This window comes from Erythranthe guttata, chromosome 6, assembly GCF_056151865.1.
Source record: "Erythranthe guttata isolate IM_541 chromosome 6, IM_541, whole genome shotgun sequence".
NCBI lineage: Eukaryota > Viridiplantae > Streptophyta > Magnoliopsida > Lamiales > Phrymaceae > Erythranthe > Erythranthe guttata.
In genome coordinates this window covers 15,115,583-15,137,519 of record NC_142538.1, presented here as the reverse complement: position 1 = coordinate 15,137,519, position 21,937 = coordinate 15,115,583, and the positions used below count along the sequence as shown (strand labels likewise).

The following is a 21,937-nucleotide window of genomic DNA, read 5'->3' as shown; positions in this document are numbered from 1 at the left end:
TTTGGTGCTACCCACGAAATTTTGAATTGACGAACATATAATTTATCGGGTACGCCTTTTAATTATAAGATATCTATTTGTGCAATAAATTGATAATGTTATATCATATAATTGTGGATTATTGCATGATAGATTAATTTTCATACGTGAAAGCATGGCAAATCATATACAATGTATATATGCTTTAATGAATATTCATTATGTTTTTGTATTTACATTAATGATATAAATAATTTTATCATAAATGCAATAAAGTGATAACGTATGTGCTAATTATTTGAATAAGTTTATCATAAACCGCATGATAAGTGCTATACTAATGACATTTCTCATGAAAATGCAATATTTATTTGCATAAATTGCATATAGTTTGATATGGGATTAACTTTCTCCAAATTTTCATTTGATGTGGAACCGTCCGGTTGATTGATTTTCGAATATGCTATATGAAATTTGTGAGTACGTGATCTTATTAATGTTTTTATTATTGTCTATGATCGATTAGACTTGTCTCGTATATTAAGTATGAGTAACTTAGTAAGAGGAATATTATTATACATTATTCCTTAGAATTGTGTTATTGCATGGACATGCATTGATTACGTGCTATAGAATTTGTATCAATTCATTATGTTGGACATGAATTTATTTATGCCATGAAATATTATGTCCAAACTTGATGTTATTATATACTCGTGTGTATACTATGTATATGTTGATATAATATGCTTGATATATTGTTTCTTTCTATGATCAACTAGTATGAACGTCGTGCTCACATGTCAAATATTATATTTATTACAATATTGATGTACATATGTTTTATATATGAATCATACTACAGTTTAATTAAAAACATGATTGAAATAAAAATAGAAAAAAAGAGAAGCTCAATTCATGAGAGCACATGAGTAGTTCTTGTCTCAAGAACATAAGAGAAGATCGAATCGTTGGTTCGATTTGATTTTTTGATATCAGATTTACAAGGTGATGATCTACAATGTGAATGGATGAGATCGGATTTTGATTTTCAAACATCCGAAATAATTGTAAACAACAATGAATGCTTTGTTGAAATAAAATTCGGGCAATTTACTTAAGAGCTCGTTTTGTAGAATTAAATCGTTGGATTTGGCTGAATTTTGAACGGCATATTTAGGACATACAATCCTAAATTATGAATGATTAATATTAAAATTTATATACTCTAATTTTAATATTGAATAGTAGATTTCAACTACCATTTGAAGAGATTAATATTCCCTTATTTATTGACAAGATTTAAGTATCTTGATGAGTTTTCTCTTTTGGAGGAAAACAAAAAAAAAAAAAAATCTTATTATCTTATTTGTTGACAAGATTTAAGTATCATAAGAAGTTTCATCTTTTTGTGCTTTCTTGAGAGAAAGAAATACAATTATTTGTAATTAAATCATATTGGTTATCCAATATATTTCCCTAACTAAAGAAGAAATGTATTTTGTTACATTCTGTATCCTTATTAATAAAATAAAAATAAGGATTTCAAAGCATTAAAATGCAATGTGAATGAAAGTTGGAGAATGTCAACTTTGACAAATGAATTAAAAATGAGTAGTGAAACTCATGGGAAAAAAGAAATTATTATGGATATCATATTGGTAAATTCTAGAATACATACTCTAGAATTTGTGGGGGAAATTAGATATCCCTAGTTAACCACATTAATATTTAGAAATGTGGGGGTCTTTAGGCCCTAACCACATAAATTAGATATCCCGAGCTAACCACATTAATATTTAGAAATGTGGGGCTGTTTAGACCAAGGTAAAAAAAATATCTAAGTTAATATAAGGCCTAGCATAGTCAAGTGGATAAATATTGAATATATTTATAATGATTGTGCACGAGATAGTCACTATTGATGCAAATTGATTATATTGTGTTTTTTTGTAAAATAAGAAAGTAAATAAGTTCTAAATAAGAGAACTGATGAAAATGTAAGTGGTAAACCATCAAAGTGATGAACAACCAAGTTAAAATATGTGAGAGTGGTAAATCATCAAAGTGATGAACAACCAAGTTAAAATATGTAAGAGTGGTAAATTACCAGTGATGAACAACCAAGATATATACAACAAGATGGCAAATAAAATCAAATATGTTTGATTTTGATTTGATTTTATAACTTGTGAGTTATAAAATGAACGATGAACAATTATTGAAATATTGTCTACATTGGAAGAATGTACGTGGAAGTTAGTTTGTCTTCTTCCAAGTATTAAACCATTAAGGTTTAGATGGACTATTAAAAAGAATGATTAAGGGTGGTCCTATAAAGCTAAATTAGTAGCTATGAAATTTTTGATTATTTATAACAAGATATTGGAATCCGTTAAGTCCTTCTAAAGTAATATTTGAAAAAAATGTGTTATCAAATAATTCTCGTAATAACGAGTGTGACCAGTGTGTTTATATTAAAAGCACATGGAAGTATATGTCTATAGACGATATTATAATCATGAGATAGTGATCATGATATTATTTTGAACGTTGAGAAAATATTGGAAAAACAAAATTAAATGTTTGATGTGAAAGACGAGGGTCTAGACGATGTAATCTTATAGATTAAATTCACTAAGACAAAAATAGTCTTATTGGAAGTTTCATGTTGAGACACTACTAGAAAATAGATCTAGTTGTCTAAAGACCAAGTTTTTACTTTGCCAAAAATAATGATGACTAATGGTTAAATTACAAATATTTTTGGATAATTTGGCAGTATAATGAACTTCAAATTTGTAGATATGTAATCACAAGATAAATAATCATTTAATATAAGGGTTCTTAAGTAATCTAAGTATCACCTTTAAATGGATTGCATTAAAGAAAATATCCAATTATATTAGAAAAGTGCATTTGGATATATGAGTCCACTAAGATTATGTATCTTGAAAATTCTCAAAGAAAAGTGAATATCTTGATTCATTGTCGAATTCGAATATATAGCTTTGAATAAAGTTATAAAAGAAGTTCAATAAATTTCATAAAATTATTGGATGATGTTATGTGTTGGACTAAGTCGGTGCCTGCAATTATGAAAAAAATTGCGATAGTCAATCAATTACGATAAGGGCACAAACGACATGTATAATGACAAGTATCGACACATTCATCATACACATAAGACCATTAGGGAATTGATCTCAAAATAAATAATTAACTTTGATTATGGAAATCAATGGTTAATAGCGGATCCGCGACTAAAAGTCAATTACAGAGATTAAACATATTGTCTGTCTAGGGGAGTGAAATCAAAACCCACAAATTAAGAATTTCTATAGTGGAAATCCAACCGTGATGACCGGAGATCCCAAGAACTGGTTCAAAAGGGACAACTAAGTTATGGAAAATTCAGTGATGCATTAAGGAGTATATATTCCTATGGAATTATGTATTTCCAACTCATTCCCTGTGATTGACATTAGTGCTGCCTCAAGAGAGGGTAAAGGATAAGTGAAAGCTTTCATGATTTCAAAACCTTGACAAAAGGTGAGGTATTGGCAGGATACCTTTAATAAGACGTCACCTATCTAAGTGTAGAAGTGTGGGCCGCTTCAAAAAGACAAACACTTATAAATCCAAGATGTGCTCCAGGGCCAAAATGGACGCAACCATGAGAACTGATGAAATGTGGGAAAACTATTGTGTGGGATATTATTGTCTTGGTTTACACAAACAGCTGGCAGTTCAAGACATCGCGTTCACTAACTAGCCAAGTAAATCCAATGGTATACCGCTAAGGAAGGTTCAAAGCCAAAAGCTACCTATCCCCATTGCAGTAGTTTCCACTTGAACTCTCGATAGAATCCATCGTTTTTCGTTAATTTCATTCATGTGGGGGATTGTTGAAAATTTTATTTATTAAAATAAAATTATTTTTTGAATGAAAATAAAAAAATATTTTTAGGCACCTATTTGATCAAATAGGTTTGACAATATGAAGAGGTGTGGCCACACCTCTTCACTTGTTTAATTTCCTAAGGGTTGTGTTCATTAATCACAACCATTGGAAACTTATAAATAGAAACTCCACATGTTTGATTAAACAACAACATAAAAATCAAATCAATTCAATTCCATATATTTTTGTTCTATGAAATTCTTCTTTCTTTAGCCTGAAAATATTCTCCGTAGAATATTTTCTTCTGTATTCGATTCGAGAGTTTGAGACACAAAGTAACGTTCGTTGTACTCGGGATTTTGAGTGCTCATATGCCGAGTTAGCCGTTGTATCTTGGGAGACCATTGTCAAATAACCGTAAGCACCGTAGCGGGACAATATTGTCTTAAGGAAAGAGTTATCTCGCCTCGGCTAATCTTTTCGTATTTCGACTAATTTATTTGATCATTTTACTAAATCACTACCCGTTTTATGTATCGGGAACAACAGTCACCGCCTACTCCCTTCTGTTTGCATCTCATGGACCTTCAACAAGCTGCGTAGCCTGGCCAGTGGCGAATAGGCCTAGCTAGGCTTCCATCTGGACCACTTTGCTTATCCCAGCCCCCATTTGGTGTCCAGATATTTCTTTTCTACCCTTAGGCCTTGCGAGGTGTCGGCTTGGCCCATCCTTACCGGGCTATCTCTTAGAACAACAACTAAAGAGGCAAGCCAACCTGCATCAACTCTTTTACCATTTAGTTCTTAAATACGCTTCTTATAGGTTGTCTATAGATAAAAAACAAACAAACAAATTTTCAATCAAATTATTGCATTGATTTTTCTCAATTTTATTCTAAAATACAAACCATTATTAATTAAAGGCTTAAAAGCATGTTTTTTTTTTTTCTAAAACAAAGTTAAATTTTTTTTTTGTTTAGTGAACGAGCAAAAGTAATTGGTTGTCCCGTCCAATGTCTTAAAAACCGGACAAGGCATAGAACCAAAAAACCAACTGGGTACGGTTCGATGGATTCTATCCAGCTTATAAATAGGACTTTTGTATATTATTTAGTAATACTATTTATGTTTTTTTTCCGTATTATTTAATTTCACCTTGACTAATCTTAATTTTTAGAAACTAAATAAAGCTTACCAAGACATCGATTTAAGAAAGAAAAAATACATTCATATGAATTAGTAAATGGGGCTCTTTGAGAAAACCCCCTCATTATTTTTTTTAATTGAGGGAGGCCCAAAATATTTTAGTCCATTTGAGAAAAGTCCACACTCATTTTCAGCCATTATGTTTTCCAGCTTTGCCCCCACCCACCACATCATCACTGGGTCACGCTCAACGATTTTTTTTTTTTTTTTTTCGTTTTTTTTCTTCCGTCTTTTCTGTATCAGTTTCCTTAATCGACTATGAAGCATAGTCGATTAGCCTTCATCGACTATGCTTCATAGTTGATTAAGGAAATTATTTAATTATTTAATTTTTTTTGTTTTTTTAATTTTTTTTTCTATATCAGGTGTATTAATCGACTATGATGAAGCATAGTCGATTAAGAATCTGCTACTAAATATAACAAATTACAACTGCGAAAAAATCCAAAATCAACTATATTTTAGAAAGAAAAAAAAATATACAAACGTTATAAATGATTTATACAATTGAAATCAATAAACAAGAAATCCAAAAAAAATAAAAAAAAAACTGGAGTCGATCAACCTTAATCGAATACCAGAACATAGTCGATTAGCTTAATCGACTATGAACATGTACATAGTCGATTAAGGTTTCAGCCTGCGCGAAATTCTCTAGATGCGCCGTCCTCCGTCCTATCCACAAAAAAACCCAAAAACAGCGTCCCCATCGTCACCACACCACCCAGAGCTCCTGCCATGGCCGAACCCATAAGGTTTTGAGCATGTTCAGCTCCACCAATGAAGCAACATCAGGATTATCCTCAACAACTAATCTGCAGATTGCCCATATAAACATTTTGAATCCAAGTTCAAACAAATTCAGTAATAGATATAATAAGTAACATATTTCAATAACTAATACGCAGAAATAAAAAAATAGGGTTGTAGGTTTAAGGTTGCAGAAGAAGGACGGAAAACAGGGGATTGACATGTTCTGCCAATAATTTTTTTTCTTTTTTTTATTTTGCAATTTTAAGAATAATAATAGGAAGATTACAAAAAAAAAAAAAAAATAGAGGATGGATTTCTATGAAATACCTCTAGAATGAAGGGATGCGGCTGGTGCTCGGTGGAGACAACAAGTGGCGGCGCTGCTAGTGCTCGGTTGAGAAAAAAAGGGCGGCGCGGCTGCTGCTCGGTGGAGACAATAAGGGATGAGGGCGGCGCTGGTGTGCTCGGTTGAGAAAAAAAGGGGCGGCGCGGCTGCTGCTCGGTGGAGACAATAAGGGATGAGGGCGGCGCTGGTGGTTCTCGGCGGAGAGATGAGGGGGACGGGCTGGGGGCGGTGGTGGTAGGAGAAATTAGGGTTTTAAAATAATACATTAACAAATAAGGGTAGATTTGAAATTATAAAAATAACATTTGGTGAAATGCTAACTAAGGGGTTTTCTCTAATTATTTTTAGGAGGGGGGTTTCCTTAACTATATTTCCTAGATGAGGGGGTCTTGCTAATAATCCCTTAGTAAATACACCCAAAGACTCGTACTTATATCCCGCCACCTCACTTCTTCTCTCCACTCTCCTTTTTGAATGTTCATTCTCAAAGAAAAATAATTGGCATCTTTGATTTTGGGATGGGTAAATGGCAAATAGACTCATGACAAGGGCATTTAATTAAAAGAGGGACATCCAATTTTTTTGTCTTTCAAATAAATCCAGTCAATTCAAACTTATTTGCAAATAAGGAAAATCCTTTTATATATACCAAAATTACTCCCAATTCAACTCCAATTTCATGATTTACACCTCAATTTAGCCCAATTTCATCAATTAATCAATTTTAACCCTAATTTCAATTTTGACCCCAATTTTGACCCGCCACCACCGGAGACCGCCGGTCGCCGCCGTTGACCGGCGTTGACTTTTTTTTTTTTTTTTTTAAAACCTTTTTTCCCCAGAATTTTTTTCCGGCCGGTCAACTGCCGTTGACCGCGGTCTCCGGCATTGACTTTTTTTTTTTTTTTAATAATTTTGTTTTTTTTTAAAAAAAATATTTTAAATAATATTACTGTCATGGCTGCTAAATTACTATCTCCGGCATTTATTTAACTGTCGGGGACAGTAATTTAACTGTAAATTGACTTTTTTTTTCTTCAAAAATATTTTAATTAATATTATTGTCTTTGCTACTAAATAACTGTCTCCAGCAGTTATTTAACTGTCGGAGACAATAATTTAATTGTTAATTGATTTTTTTTTAAAATATTTTAATTAATATTACTGTTTTCGTTGCTAAATTACTGTCTCCAGCAGTTATTTAACTGTCGAAGACAGTAATTTAACTGTTAATTGACTTTTTTTATTCTTAAAAAAATATTTTTAATTAATATTACTGTATTCGTTGCTAAATTACTGTCTCCAGCAGTTATTTAACTGTCGGAGACAGTAATTTAACTGTTAATTGACTTTTTTATCTTAATATTACTGCCTTTGGCTGCTAAATTACTGTCTCCAACAGTAATTTAAATGTCTTAGACAATAATATTAATAATATTACTGTTTTGGAAAATAATATTCATAATATTACTGTCCCAAACAAATATATTACTGTCTGAGACAGTAATTTAGTAGTCAATATAGTAATATTAATTAAAATATCTTTTTTCTAAGAAAAAAAATTCAAAAAAAATAAAAGAAAAGTCAACGCCGGTGACCGGCGGTCAACGGTGGTTGACTGGCCGGAAAAAAAATTTAGGAAAAAAAAAGTTTTCAAAAAAAAAAAATCAACGCAGGAGACCGGCGGTCAACACCGGAATCTGGCCGGGAAAAAAAAACATTTCAGAAAAAAAAATATTTTCTGGAATATTTTTTTTTGGGGTTAATATGATATATTTGTTTAAATTCGGGGTCAATGTGTAATATTAAGGAAGTTAGAGCATAATGGGTGGAATTGATAAGAATTATATTATGGAGGGTATTTTAGGCTAAAGACATGGGATGAGTTTAATTGAGAGACTGTTTTTTTTTGTGGACCAAAATGCATTTAAGTCCCATGTGATGGACCTTTTTGTCATTCGCCCTTTTGGGATTTATTAGAGCTAGTCCCTCATTATTTTTACATAATGAAGGGTTGATCTAAGTTTTCTTTTTTTTTTTTTTTTTTTTTTTTTTTTTTTTTTTAATATTTGAAAATACCCGTTAGTTGTAAGTTCATTTGACATAAACTCAAATAATTAGTTTATATAATTTTTTTTTTACTTGTGATTTGTTTTATCTTATTTATTTTTATTACATTATTGTTATTAATGTTTATTTATTACTATCATTCTTTCTTTTTTCTGGCTGCGGATCGTCAGAGCCCTAATTACTTGACATTCGATTTTTTTTTTTTTTTTATGTTTTGTTTTCCAACAGCGGGTCGTCGGAGGTCTGATTAGCTGACTAATTAAGCATTAGTGACGTAAAAAAAGTTGAATGTCAGCTAATGCTAAAGTTAACTATAGTTGATTTGAGCCAGCTAATCAGAACTCCGACGGCCCGCCGCCTGGAAAAATAACATTAAAAGAAATAAAAGTCGAATGTCACCTAACGCCGAAGTCAGCTAATGCTTAGTCAACTAAAAGTCGAATTCTATCTTTTTCACAATTATTTTCACATTAACATTAATTTTCATAGTAATATTAATTTTAACAGTAACATTAATATTTTTTTACAATTTTATGTTATTTTTTCACATTAACATGATTTTTTTTACAATAACATTAATTTTCAAAGTAATTTTCTTTTTTCATAGTAACATTAAATGTCACGTTAACACTAGATTTTGACAATAATATTAAGTTTCATAGTAACATTAACTTTCGCACAAACATTAATTTTCACAAATATCATCATTTTTCAAAACTAGCATTATTTTTCCACAAAGCATTAATTTTCATAGCAATAAGTACCGTGGTCATAGTCATATAACGCTTTACTATTGTCGACCACACTTTTATAGTGCTGTATTACTGCGGTCAACAATAATATTACTGTGATCAACATAATATAGAGCTATATTAGTAATATTACTGTTGATCACAACATCGTATACCCTATAGTATTGTGGTCAACAACTATAATTGTTACTGCAATCAACAAATTTATAGTGCTATACTATTGTTGACCAAAATATAATTGTGCTACATTGATATTGACCACAATATAATAGCTGAAAATAATACTTTATAAAAAAAAATATTATTGCGTTAACTAGTTAAAATATATTACAGATATACATCATAATTTTGAAATCATATTTTACAATTTTAATTCATTTTAGCAAGTCAGTCAAATGACGCTTATAAATTGAACTTCAAAAGATCGAAAATAAATCAAAATTACAAAGAAATAATAAGTCCCAGTATGATAAAAATCCTCTTACTACTAGTTCTCTTTATAGAAGTGAACATTCTTGAAGATCGATTCGCAGAAGGATGTTTAATTGCGTACAAGCGCAACATTCATATCTTTAACGATCTACCACCAAAATCCGCACCATTGAAATTGCATTGCTGGTCGAAAAAAGACGATCTTGGATATCATACGCTTGATGTTGAGAAAGAATTTGAATGGACATTTTGCGGTAATTTTTCACCTAGCACACTATACACTTGTCAACTTTGGTGGGGATCGAAAGATAGAGCTTTCGAAGTTTTTGATGAAAAAACGGAAGGAATGAAAAGCGACCGCTCGGTTTACTGGGTAGCAAAGAATGACGGTATTTATTACGTTGATGACACTCCTCCATTCCCAAAATACGCGGAGAAAAAATACGATTGGAATAATTAGAAATATCTTGTTGATCAATAAGTTTTATGTATTCAACAATTCATGACAAATAGATGAGGAAAATTATTTATTCTTGCATTATTTTCATAATTCTTATTAAATTCGTAATATTTGTACTGCTTATTTGCGAGACGCTATTAAATAATATTATGTAAATGGGATATACATATATAAATGACGAGATATAATATAGGGTTCTGTTGGCCGAAAACCTACATGCAAGTGCACGTATCGTACAAGTAATATAGTGGACTAAAAGTCCGGATATCGAATCCACAAGGAATATTTAATTATCTAATTCTGGACGCTAAATTCTACGAATTATTATCAAGCCCACCCTACACAGTCGAATTTTGAGAGAATTAACTAAATTAAAAAGCAAATTAAAAAGACAAAAACACGAAAGCAATTAAAAACGAAGGTTAAATCAGAGTAAACAAGCCTAAGATTTTATTCTCCCCCTATGTGATTATTATTTCCCGAATTCCTTCAAGTATGCAAGTAATTAACCCGGATTATTAATCTGAGATGCTAAAATAATCATAACCCGCTTCCGCGTGTATTACGATTCTAATACTCTAGATTCAATTACTATATTCCTATGCAATTAATTCTAGAACACAACATTAAGCACAAATTTCAAGAATGGCTACCTAAGAGATTAACTATATTTCTATGTTAATACACAAAGGCTCTTCTACCGCAGTTCTAATTATTAACCTGATCTTCCGATTCATGCGATTAACAATAACATAAAAGCACATAAGGTGATCAAATTCATGCACTTAATAAAATAAGTAGAAGAAATAATCCGAAATTAAAACTTGCATAAAATCTTAGAAAAGGGTTCACAAATCCCACATAGGGTTCCAAATAACATCCCAGAAATAAGAAAATTAGCTACTCATGATTAAAGCAAAAACGCAAATAAAATAAGTCATAAACGATAAATCTATTGCTTGGAGTCTTCGAATTCTTCGTTTTCGTTATTGCTTTGTTGCTCTTGAAATTGCGTAAAAAAAGAATCCCCAATTGTGTGCTTGGTTTGGTCTTATATAGGGTGAAAACCTTGGGGAAGAAGACAGTTTCCTTGTGCAATTAAAATCCCTTTACTGTACCGCCTCGGGGTCTCGGACGACCGTCCCATGATTTGAACTAAAACTCGGACGGCCGTCCGAGTTTTGAATCTTCATATTTTGGTTTTTTTCACTTTTGGCCCATATTTTCTCCAGAATTGCAGTTTTGACCCCATACTTTTCCAATTCTTCAATTTGTACCTAAAATGCGATAAATCAACTTTTTAAGCACCAATTATCGTTAAAACACACCAAAAGCTCAAATAAAAAGGTACGATAAAGTGTAAAAATATACACTTAACACACCCCCAAACTTGAACTTTTGCTTGTCCTCAAGTAAAATCTATCAATACGCAAATAACTCAACTACTACATCTCATTACATAGATCAATGATCAACTTCACGTTTTCAGAACTTGTAATTATAATGACAATTCTTAGGCATTCGCAAGCTCAAAATTCAATAACACTTAGTCACTCACCATTACCAAAAACCACAATTCATACAATTGCTTCAAGCATCCAATATTTGCAAATTAAAGATAGAAAGGATTTATACTTACATGCATATATTTGACTCCAAATACTCACCAAAGTATTCTACTCTACAAATATCGAACATTAAGCTATTGAGATCATTGGGGCTTTGTGGCTTTCAATTGTTAGGCTCTTTGGTTCGAGGTAGGAAATATGGGTATATGTGGCTATACTTCTTGAATTGAGGTGATTACGCCAAAATTTGAAAGATAGGCGTTTGATTTAAAAAGAGAATTAAACTCTTATAATAGCCATGTGCAATGCACATGTTGTAATTTCCGGTCAAAATGGCCTGAAAATGTGGCACAAAATAACAAGTTTGAGTGTGATCGTGCAACTTTTTTTTTCTTTTTTCAGGTGGTAATCCGCAGAAGCAGACAAAGTTTAGGGGTTTTATGCTATTTAGCCTACTGATAAGTGTATATTTTTACACTTTATCGTACCTTTTTATTTGAGCTTTTGGTGTGATTTAACGATAATTGGTGCTTAAAAAGTTTATTTATTGTATTTTAGGTACAAATTGAAGAATTGGAAAAGTATGGGATCAAAACTGCAGTTTTGTAGAAAATATGGGCCAAAAGTGAAATAATAAGAAATCTGAAGAAATTAGCACGGGACGTCCGTCCCAGATTTACACCTAAAACTGGGACGGCCGTGCCAACTGCAGAACTTGGGCAGAAGGTTTCGGCGATTCTCGCGCGGCCGTGTGAGAATTGCACTGATTTTCGCGCGGCCGCGCCAACACACGTTGGAGGCAATTTTGGACTTTTAATCACACAAGGAAACCTAAAATCATCTACCAAGTTGGGACATCTATTTAAGCCCAAGCCAAGCACGAATTATAGGGATTTTTTTGGACACAATCTTGGAGCGAGAGGAGCGAGAGAACGAAGAGTCGAAGACGGAGAATTGACAAATCTTCATTACAATTCTTCTTTCATCTATCTTTTCTTAATATATTTCTTTTTATGTTTTTATGATGTTTTTCGTAGCAAACATGAGTAGCTAAGTTTTTAATCTAGGATTTTGTTGGAACCCTATGTGGGGATGGTGAACCCGTTTTCTTGAGATTATGCAATTATGATTTTATGATTATTTCTTATACTTGTTATGATTGTTAGTGCATGAACTTGATCAATTTATGTGCTTTATCTGTGATTATTGGGATTGACTCGACAGAGCTATTTTGATAATTAGACGGTAAGTATAAGAACCTTCGAGTAGTTTTCACCGGATGAGTGTGTCAATTGCATGTGGTGTCGTAGACATACATATATCACCTTAGGTAGCCATTTACGAGACTTGTTAGTTAATGCTTTATTCATAATTTGTTTGCATAGACATATAGTGAACCGTTTATGAATAATAGACTCATAATACACGCGACACCGGGTGATGAATAAATTAGTGTCTCGGGTTAATAATCATGAATCATATATTTCATACTTGAGGGGTTTTGGGTGAGCAATTCTTGCATAGGGGGGAGATAAAATCCTAGGTTCGTTTTTATTGATATTTTCTCGTGTTTTATTGCTTTCATAATTAATTAGATTTGACAACTTTGCGTAGGCTGGATAAAAATTATAATTGTTGGAGTTTGGTACTTAGGTTTAGATAATTTGAGTATTCCCTGTGGGATCGACATCCGAGTCTCATGAGTCCACTTTTACTACTTGTTTGCGATACGTGCACTTGCGTGTTAGGTATTTAGCCCCAACAAGTTTTTGGCGCCGTTGCCGGGGAATACGACTAAATTATCTATTTATCCTAATATTAAATTTGAGCAATTTTTCTTACTTCAGCCGTTTTATTTATTTTATTTAATTATTTTATTTGCTTTAGGTACTTTTTATGCGACAATGGAAGAAGAGAATAATCGTAGGGGAGATGACCAAGGGCGCCTACCAAATGCGGCAGGAAATATCGTTGTAGCAAGAGCAACTTCAACTAATTAATCCACCACCTCGTCAACGAGCATTGCATGAGTACACCGTTCCAACACTCAATGGGCTTCAATCAAGCATCGAGCAGCCCCCCATTGAAGCCAACAATTTCGAAATTCGAGCGGGACTCCTTACTATGCTCCAAAACAATGGGTTATTCAGCGGATTAGCTCATGAAGATCCGCATCTCCACTTGGTCAACTTCCTCGAAACGTGTGATTCGCACAAGATGAACGGAGTATCACCCGAAGCTCTGCAACTCCGCATGTTCAAGCACTCTTTACAAGGAGCCGCCCGAGAGTGGTTACAAACTCGTGCACCGCACTCCATCTCGTCTTGGCCCCAGCTAGCACAACTTTTCATGAACACATACAACTCCCTAACAAAAACTGAGAGAATCTGGAGAGAAATACAAAACTTCATACAAGAAGCCGGTGAAGCGTTATTCGAGACGTGGGAGTGGTTCAAACAATTAATTTAGAGGTGCCCGAATCACGGACTTCAAGAGTGGCGCCAACTGCAAATATTCTATGATGGATTGCAAGATAATTCGAGAACGGTGCTCGATTCAGCAGCTGGCGGTATGTTCATGAGCTTGACCTATGACGAAGCTTACGAACTTTTGGAGCGGATCGCAAGGAACAAATACATGCGGGCATCGGACCGGTCAAATAGCGGAGCCAATAAGACGGGAGGAATTTTAGAGTTAGACGGGGTCACCGCAATCACCGCCCAGTTAGAAAAGCTATCAAAACAAGTAGCAGCCACTACCAAAAAACAAGGCTTTAGTGACAGCCGATTTTGTCACAAAAATCAACAAAATCAGTCACAATTAAGCTTTAGTGACGGCATAGGGACGGAATATGTTTGTTAGAAAAACCTTGGTCACTAATGTAATAAGTGACGGAGATTTTCATTCCGTCACACCGTTTATCACGGAATGGTTCGTCACAAATGAAAGTAATTCCGTCAAAATTACCATATCGAAGACTCCTAAAATATATGACGGATTCCGTCACAAGCAATCTTTTTCTGTTAATAATTTGTCACTACCTAACAAAATGTTTTCCCTAAAATTGTGACGGATTCCGTCAAAGTCAAGTTTTTGCAGTCAATGATCCGTCCCTAAACTATGTGACGGATTCCGTCGCAAATAGTTTGTGCTGTCAATAATCCGTCCCTAAACTATGTGACGGATTCCGTCACAAACAGTTTGTGTTGTCAATAATCCGTCAATAAGCATCAAAATATTTTTCCTAAAATCTGTGACGGATGTCGTCATCAACAATTCATGTTGCCAATAATTCGTCACCAATGAATGAAAGATTTCGTTATATATTTGTCACATGGAGCGTCACAATTAGTCACCAATCCTCTGTCACAACACTTTGTCACTAATTGTCTGTATCAAAGAAATGTACTACAAAACCATTAAAATGATCATATAAGTATATTAAGACAAAACCATTATCTCTGTTGCGATATTTCAAAAGTTTGCTAATATATCTATTGGTAAAAATATACAAATGTCGAGCCATAAATATCTTATAACAAAGACCCAATCTCTAAACAATTATCCTGTATCACCCCCAACATCGGCAAGCCATGTTATCGTCATTTCTATTTCTCTCCCTCTCATCCCCTCAACCCCCACCAGTTCATCTTGGACGATCTTTCCAATTTGACAATTTGACAACTTCATCCTGTATCTGCGTAGCACGTGGTCCCTGCCCAACACTAGTCCCACATCTGCATCTTTACGAATAATCTAAACTGCATCTGACAATGTAACACAAAAAGGAGAATTTTCAAATAAACTTATTCCAATTTTCTTACATAAAGCAGAACATCAAGAGAAAAAACACCAAAAGAAAATTACTGAGAAAGAATAGCGAAAATATACGAGTTAATAAGTATATGCACTGACATAATAAAAACGAGAATAGAGAAAGTTATTAAAGAATCACTTGAGATGCCTGATAAGTTCCTACTCCAGGAACAACCTTGATGTTCTGCCATTTGAACTTCTATATATCATCATAATTCTAGATGTCGAGTCCTTGGGGGATTTTGAACTAATGAAAACAAAAAAATGTGAGATAGTGTGGGGCTTTCATGCAATGATGAATCGTATTGTTCACTAGATCCCAGAACTAAACATATCCAACCTTACCATCTATTAGTGATTTCCATGGTTTCGGGATGGTAGGATCTTCAATCACATAACGTATACCAATTACTATAGCTGCTAAGCTTCCGTTATTGAATATCCTGCCATCAGAAAATCAACAAAGATCAGAATTAATAAGAGGTATTGCCCAAAATATTAAACAGTTAAATTACCAAAACGAATATCTAAAAACCAAAATGTGCCAATTAGAGTCAATCATCGTATTCCAAGATTGAAGACAAATATTTTGATTAAAAAAGGAACAACTATTCCAAGCAAGAGCATAACCAACCTGTAGAATGGCCTGATTATACAAGTACCATTTTAATTTTGGAACAACTTCAAAATCTAGAATAATATAACTACTTATTTAACATATAGGATTTACAATCAACCATCTAAGGGGGTAATATGTACATAAAAAATTAAACCCATTCAACTAAAAATTGAAGATTGAAATCAATCTCAGCTACAAACCTAATTCTGAAATTGGATGAAAACGATAAGAGGTAAACGACACCTGCAACTTTTGAGTAAGAAAACGACCGGCGACGCTGAAGTAGAGGGTTGAACGAGCTCTCTATCCCTTTTCTCCGTCCCTGCTTCTCTGTCGCCGCGGTCTCTCCCTCTTCGGTAGATTAATCTCTCTCTCTCCGGTGAAGTGAATCTCTCTCACCCATGGGGTTAGGCTGTTCGCCGAGGATTGAAGTGATGAGATGTGAGCGGCGGTCTTGGGGGAAGACAATGAAAACCCTCCCTTTCGTCATTTGTGTACCTGATCGGTTAGTATTTTGATTTTGAAGTTATGGCAAGTATTTACATATATATTATTTTAAGTTAATCTAATTAAAGGTATATTTATATATATATATATATATATATATATATATATATATATATATATATATATATATATATATATATATATATATATATATATATATATATTTATTTATTTATTTATAATTTTTTTAAATCAATCAAAACACTAAGTAATAAAAAATTAAAACAAAAATACCACCTTCGAATTTCATTAAATAGAGATATATTATTATTACTATTATTTAAATTAAGTGTGTATTTGGCAAAATTATAAAAGTTAAATTAATTTGTTAATTTTGCTATCAGTTTTCTTTATTTTATTGTTTTAAAAATTATATATCGACATAAAATAACAAAGTTATAATTATATCTTTTATTGGTAAATATCTTTGAACTAATAAATTATAAAATTAAATAATAATTGTAACAACTATAAGATTAATTATAAGTATTTATACAAAAATCAAAACATTTGTATAATACAAGAAAAAGTTTAACATTAGTTTAATCACTAACTTATTAAGAGTTTAATTGGTGATTGATTACTAGCATGATTTAAAATATAATAGATTTATGACTAACAATCATGACCTAACGAAACATAGAATATGACGGATTTGTAACAAAATTATATGTGATATATTTGTGACGATTCTGATATTATGGCGGAACTTAAAATGTAATGGATTTTGCGACAGAATAATATATGACGCATCTGTGACGAAACGCATATTGTGATGGATTAATGACGGAACTTAGAAATGACGGATTTGTGATCAAATTATATGTGACGCATTTGTGACGGTATGGATATTTTGACGGATTAGTGATGAAATGTAGAATGTGACAAATTTCCGACCGAATTATATGTGACGCGTCTGTGACGAAAAGTATAATATGACGGTATTGTGACAAAACTTAGATTATGACGGATTTGTGATCGAATTATATGTGACACATTTGTGACATGAAGAACTTAGTAACCGATATATGACTGATACTAATGAAAGTGTAAATTTATAAACCAGTTGTGACGGATATTATCACGAAATAAATTTCTGTCGCAAAATCGGTGACCGAAATGTGATCGAATATTCGTCGTCACGCAATTAGTCACATAATTCATCACATGCCTGTCACAATAAATTGCATTATTTTTTGTTTCAAATTGGTCACAAATTTGTCACTAATGTGGTCACTCATCGTGACAGATTAGGTTCGTCACTAAATTTCTGTGACAAAAGCCTTGTTTTTTGGTAGTGAGCTTTGCAGACTCAGCAAGTCCATGCAGTCCAAGGTCCCGGCCAGTGCTTAGAAGAAACGGAGTCTCTCAAATACTGAATGACACCAATCGACAACAGAGGAATCCGTACTCCAACACTTATAATCCGGGATGGAAAGATCACCCCAACTTTGGATGGGGAGGAAATCAGCAAGGACAAAGGACAGCTCCCGGATTCCAAAATCCGCCTCAAGCTTCACCTCAAGGTAGAGATCTCGCAAACATCTTAACTCTAAGCTTAATATGCAATTTCAGTTATTTTTGGATTATCTTAAAAAGTTGCATGTTAATATTCCTTTTGTTGAGACACTTAAGCATATGCCAAATTGGGTTAAGTTTATAAATGAAATTGTATCGAAGAAGATGAGGCTTCCGGAATGTGCAGCAATAGTAGACCTCAATGAGCAAAGTAGTGCTATCCTTTTAAATAAAATTCCACCGAAGCTTCGAGATCCGGGGAGTTGTACCATTCCATGCACAATAGGTACTAGGTATTTTGGGCGAGCATTGTGTGATCAAGGGGCGAGCGTAAATTTAATGCCTTTATCAATTTATGAGAAATTGAATTTAGGAGAAATTAAGCCCACTTCCGTGACCTTGCAGCTAGCCGATAGATCTTTTACTCACCCTTTAGGTATAGTGGAGGATGTATTGGTCAAGGTAGATAAGTTTATACTCCCGGCCGATTTTCTAGTACTAGACATAGAGGAAGATGAAAACATTCCCCTTATCTTAGGACGCCCCTTCTTAGCAACCGGTTGGTTAATTATTGATGTAGGAAAGAGAGAGCCAAGAATGAGTGTGGGAGAAGAAACAGTGATCTTCAAGGTGTACCGGGTGGATGAAAAGCCTATTACGGCTAATGGATGTTATCTTCTTGATGAGGTAAGTGATTCTAAACTTTTTCCTGTTAAATTACATGATTTAAATTTTTTTGTGGATACTAATGTGCATGTAGGAGAACAAAAGAAAAATGTTGAGTTGGTTACAACACCTACTCAAAACACCGTGATAGAAGACGATGTTGGCACGCCTTATGACATCAAGAAGAATAAATTCAAGGGCATTCCTAAGCGAACCAGTCGAAAGAAGAATCGGATCAACCCATTTATTCAAGACTTTCTCCAAAAGGAAGTGAGGAGATGGGTTCAAAAGCTAAGGAATTGAAGAGCAGGTTAACAAAGTCTGGCTGAAGACTATAAACTTAGCGCTTCTCGGGAGGCAACCAGAGATTTTCGCTTTTATTATTATTATTATTATTATTATTATTATTATTATTATTATTATTATTATTTATTATTATTATTATTATTATTATTATTATTATTATTATTATTATTATTATTATTATTATTATTATTATTATTATTATTATTATTATTATTATTATTATTATTATTATTATTATTATTATTATTATTATTATTATTATTATTATTATTATTATTATTATTATTATTATTATTATTATTATTATTATTTATTATTATTATTATTATTATTATTATTATTATTATTATTATTATTATTATTATTATTATTATTATTATTATTATTATTATTATTATTATTATTATTATTATTATTATTATTATTATTATTATTATTATTATTATTATTATTATTATTATTATTATTATTATTATTATTATTATTATTATTATTATTATTTATATTTCTTGTTTTATTCTATTTATTTATTTTATAAGCATGCAAGTTAACAATTTAAGCATATTTTTTAATTTTCAGGTCAAGAAATTGCAGCCCTGGAGTTCACACGGCCGCACCAAAAAAGGCTTGAATCCCGAACGGCCGTGTGAAAAATCGGGGAAACTACTGTCCGATTTTGGCTTGGGGCGCGGCCGCGCGAGAAAAACACTGTAATCTCACACGGCCGTGCGAGAAACAGACAACTTCTGCCCCAATTTTGCAATTCGCACGGCCGTGCGGAAAACAACTCAAAATCTCATACGGTCGTGCGAAACACAGCAGAAGCATAATAAGAGCGAGGGTGAAGAGCAGCCCGGACATGGCCAAGACGACTAAATTCAGGTGTATTCTATCCTTAAACTTCGTGTTAATTACATTGAGGGCAATGTAAATTTTAAGTTTGGGGGTGGATAATTACTTGCTTTTATGTGCTTTAATTTATTAGTTTGCATGCCTTAGGATTTATTTTAGTTGTTTTAGTTTATTTATTGCTTTCGAAAAAAAAAAAATTGTGTTGAGATAAATGCTTCGATGAATCATGATGATGAAAGACGGTTGATGTTTAATGATGAAATTGCTTGCTTTATCTTGATTGTGATTGAATTTCGGTGAGCTTTTGATTCAAAGTGTCGTAGGAAGGAGTCATTGTTAGGAATCACGAATTATGCCTTGCTTTGGTTGAAAGTTTTGTGTTCTAAAACTTGGAATTAATTTATGCTATATCATATGCTATTCGGTTTTAGAATTTGCCTTAGGAATTTACAAAGTGAAATATTAAATTGTTGAGCAATTTGGGAAGTGATTTGGGCCATCTTTGAACCGTTTGAGCCTTTCAAGTCTTCTTTAAATTTTTATCATTCGAACATTGATTGAGCCTTGGAGAAACGGTGTTCTTTCTTTTAGCCGAAATAAAGTGGGTAGATTAGATGGTGATTTATTGATAAATTTTCCCTTGGAGTTTGGTTGAAAAAAAATTGTTACGTTTTTCTTCTTCGTAAAAAAAATTAAATAAATAAAAGAGAGAGAGAAAGAAAATATAGAAAAAAAAAGAAGACAGATAGAAGGGGAAGAAAGGACTTGAAAGATTTTTAAAGTAAAAACTCGAACCATCATGTTACGAGCAAAAGTGGAGACTTTTGAACTTTTAACAAATCGAGTTAGGATTATAAGTCCTTCGAGGTGAAGCAATAATTCCAAAAACTAAATCTTAGTAAAACACCTCTAGTCAAGAACGAGAGCTAAAATTTCCGTTAAGTGCAACTCTTAGTGACTAATGGTGAGATGAAAGGAGAAGAGTAGCCACTTTTACCCATATTTTCTACCGTGTACCAAAAGCCCAACATTTGAAAGACAAAAAGTCCCAATGATCCCAATAGCTCAATTGTTTGATACTAGCCGAGTAAAGAAATTTGGTGAGTCTTTGGAGTTGAATATTATTATGTAAGTATAAATTTTCTCCATTTTTAATGTACAAATATGGGATACTTGAAGCGATAGCATGGTTTGTGATTTTTAGCAATGGTGAGTGAATACGTATCTTTGAATTACGAGCTTGTAAATTCTTGAGAATTGTCATGATAATTGCAAGTTCTGAAAAAATGAAAGTTGACCATTAATCTATCTGATGAGAGGCATTTGTTGAGAGTGTTGCTGTGAAAGTTGCTAGTTGTTGCTTGAGGACAAACAAAAGATCAAGTTTGGGGGTGTGTTAAGTGTATATTTTTACACTTTATCGTACCTTTTTATTTGAGCTTTTGGTGTGATTTAACGATAATTGGTTCTTAAAAGTTGATTTATTGTATTTTAGGTACAAATTGAAGAATTGGAAAAGTATGGGGTCAAAACTGCAGTTTTAGAGAAAATATGGGCCAAAAGTGAAATAATCAAAACTATGAAGAAACTAGAACGGGACGGCCGTCCCAGATTTACACCTAAAACTGGGACGGCCGTGCCAACTTCAGAACTTGGGCAGAAGGTTTCGGCGATTCTCGCGCGGCCGTGTGAGAATTGCACTGAACTTGGGCAGAAGGTTTCGGCGATTCTCGCGCGGCCGTGTGAGAATTGCACTGATTTTCGCGCGGCCGCGCCAACACACGCTGGAGACAATTTTGGACTTTTAATCACACAAGGAAACCTAAAATCATCTACCAAGCTGCGACATCTATTTAAGCCCAAGCCAAGCACGAATTAGAGGGATTTTTTTGGACACAATCTTGGAGCGAGAGGAGCGAGAGAACGAAGAGTCGAAGACGGAGAATTGACAAATCTTCATCACAATTCTTCTTTCATCTATCTTTTCTTAATCTATTTCTTTTTATGTTTTTATGATGTTTTCCGTAGCGAACATGAGTAGCTAAGTTTTTAATCTAGGATTTTGTTGGAACCCTATGTGGGGATGGTGAACCCGTTTTCTTGAGATTATGCAATTATGATTTTATGATTATTTCTTATACTTGTTATGATTGTTATATGTTATTGTTAGAATTGATTGACAG

General features: G+C 33.0%; 1 long non-coding RNA gene across 3 annotated transcripts; it reads right to left on the bottom strand.

Moving 5' to 3' along the window:
* Positions 1–14,840: 14,840 nt before the first annotated feature.
* On the bottom strand, positions 14,841–16,415 carry LOC105949250 (uncharacterized). Of its 3 annotated transcripts, XR_016031867.1 has the most exons (3): positions 16,149–16,415; positions 15,632–15,729; positions 14,841–15,533 (listed from the first exon to the last, which is right to left on the bottom strand). It is a non-coding gene; the product is annotated as an uncharacterized LOC105949250 (long non-coding RNA). The 3 variants fall into 3 exon arrangements; XR_016031868.1 differs by having other exon boundaries at positions 14,841–15,729; positions 16,106–16,415; XR_016031866.1 differs by having other exon boundaries at positions 14,841–15,729.
* Between the last annotated feature and the right edge of the window lie 5,522 nt (positions 16,416–21,937).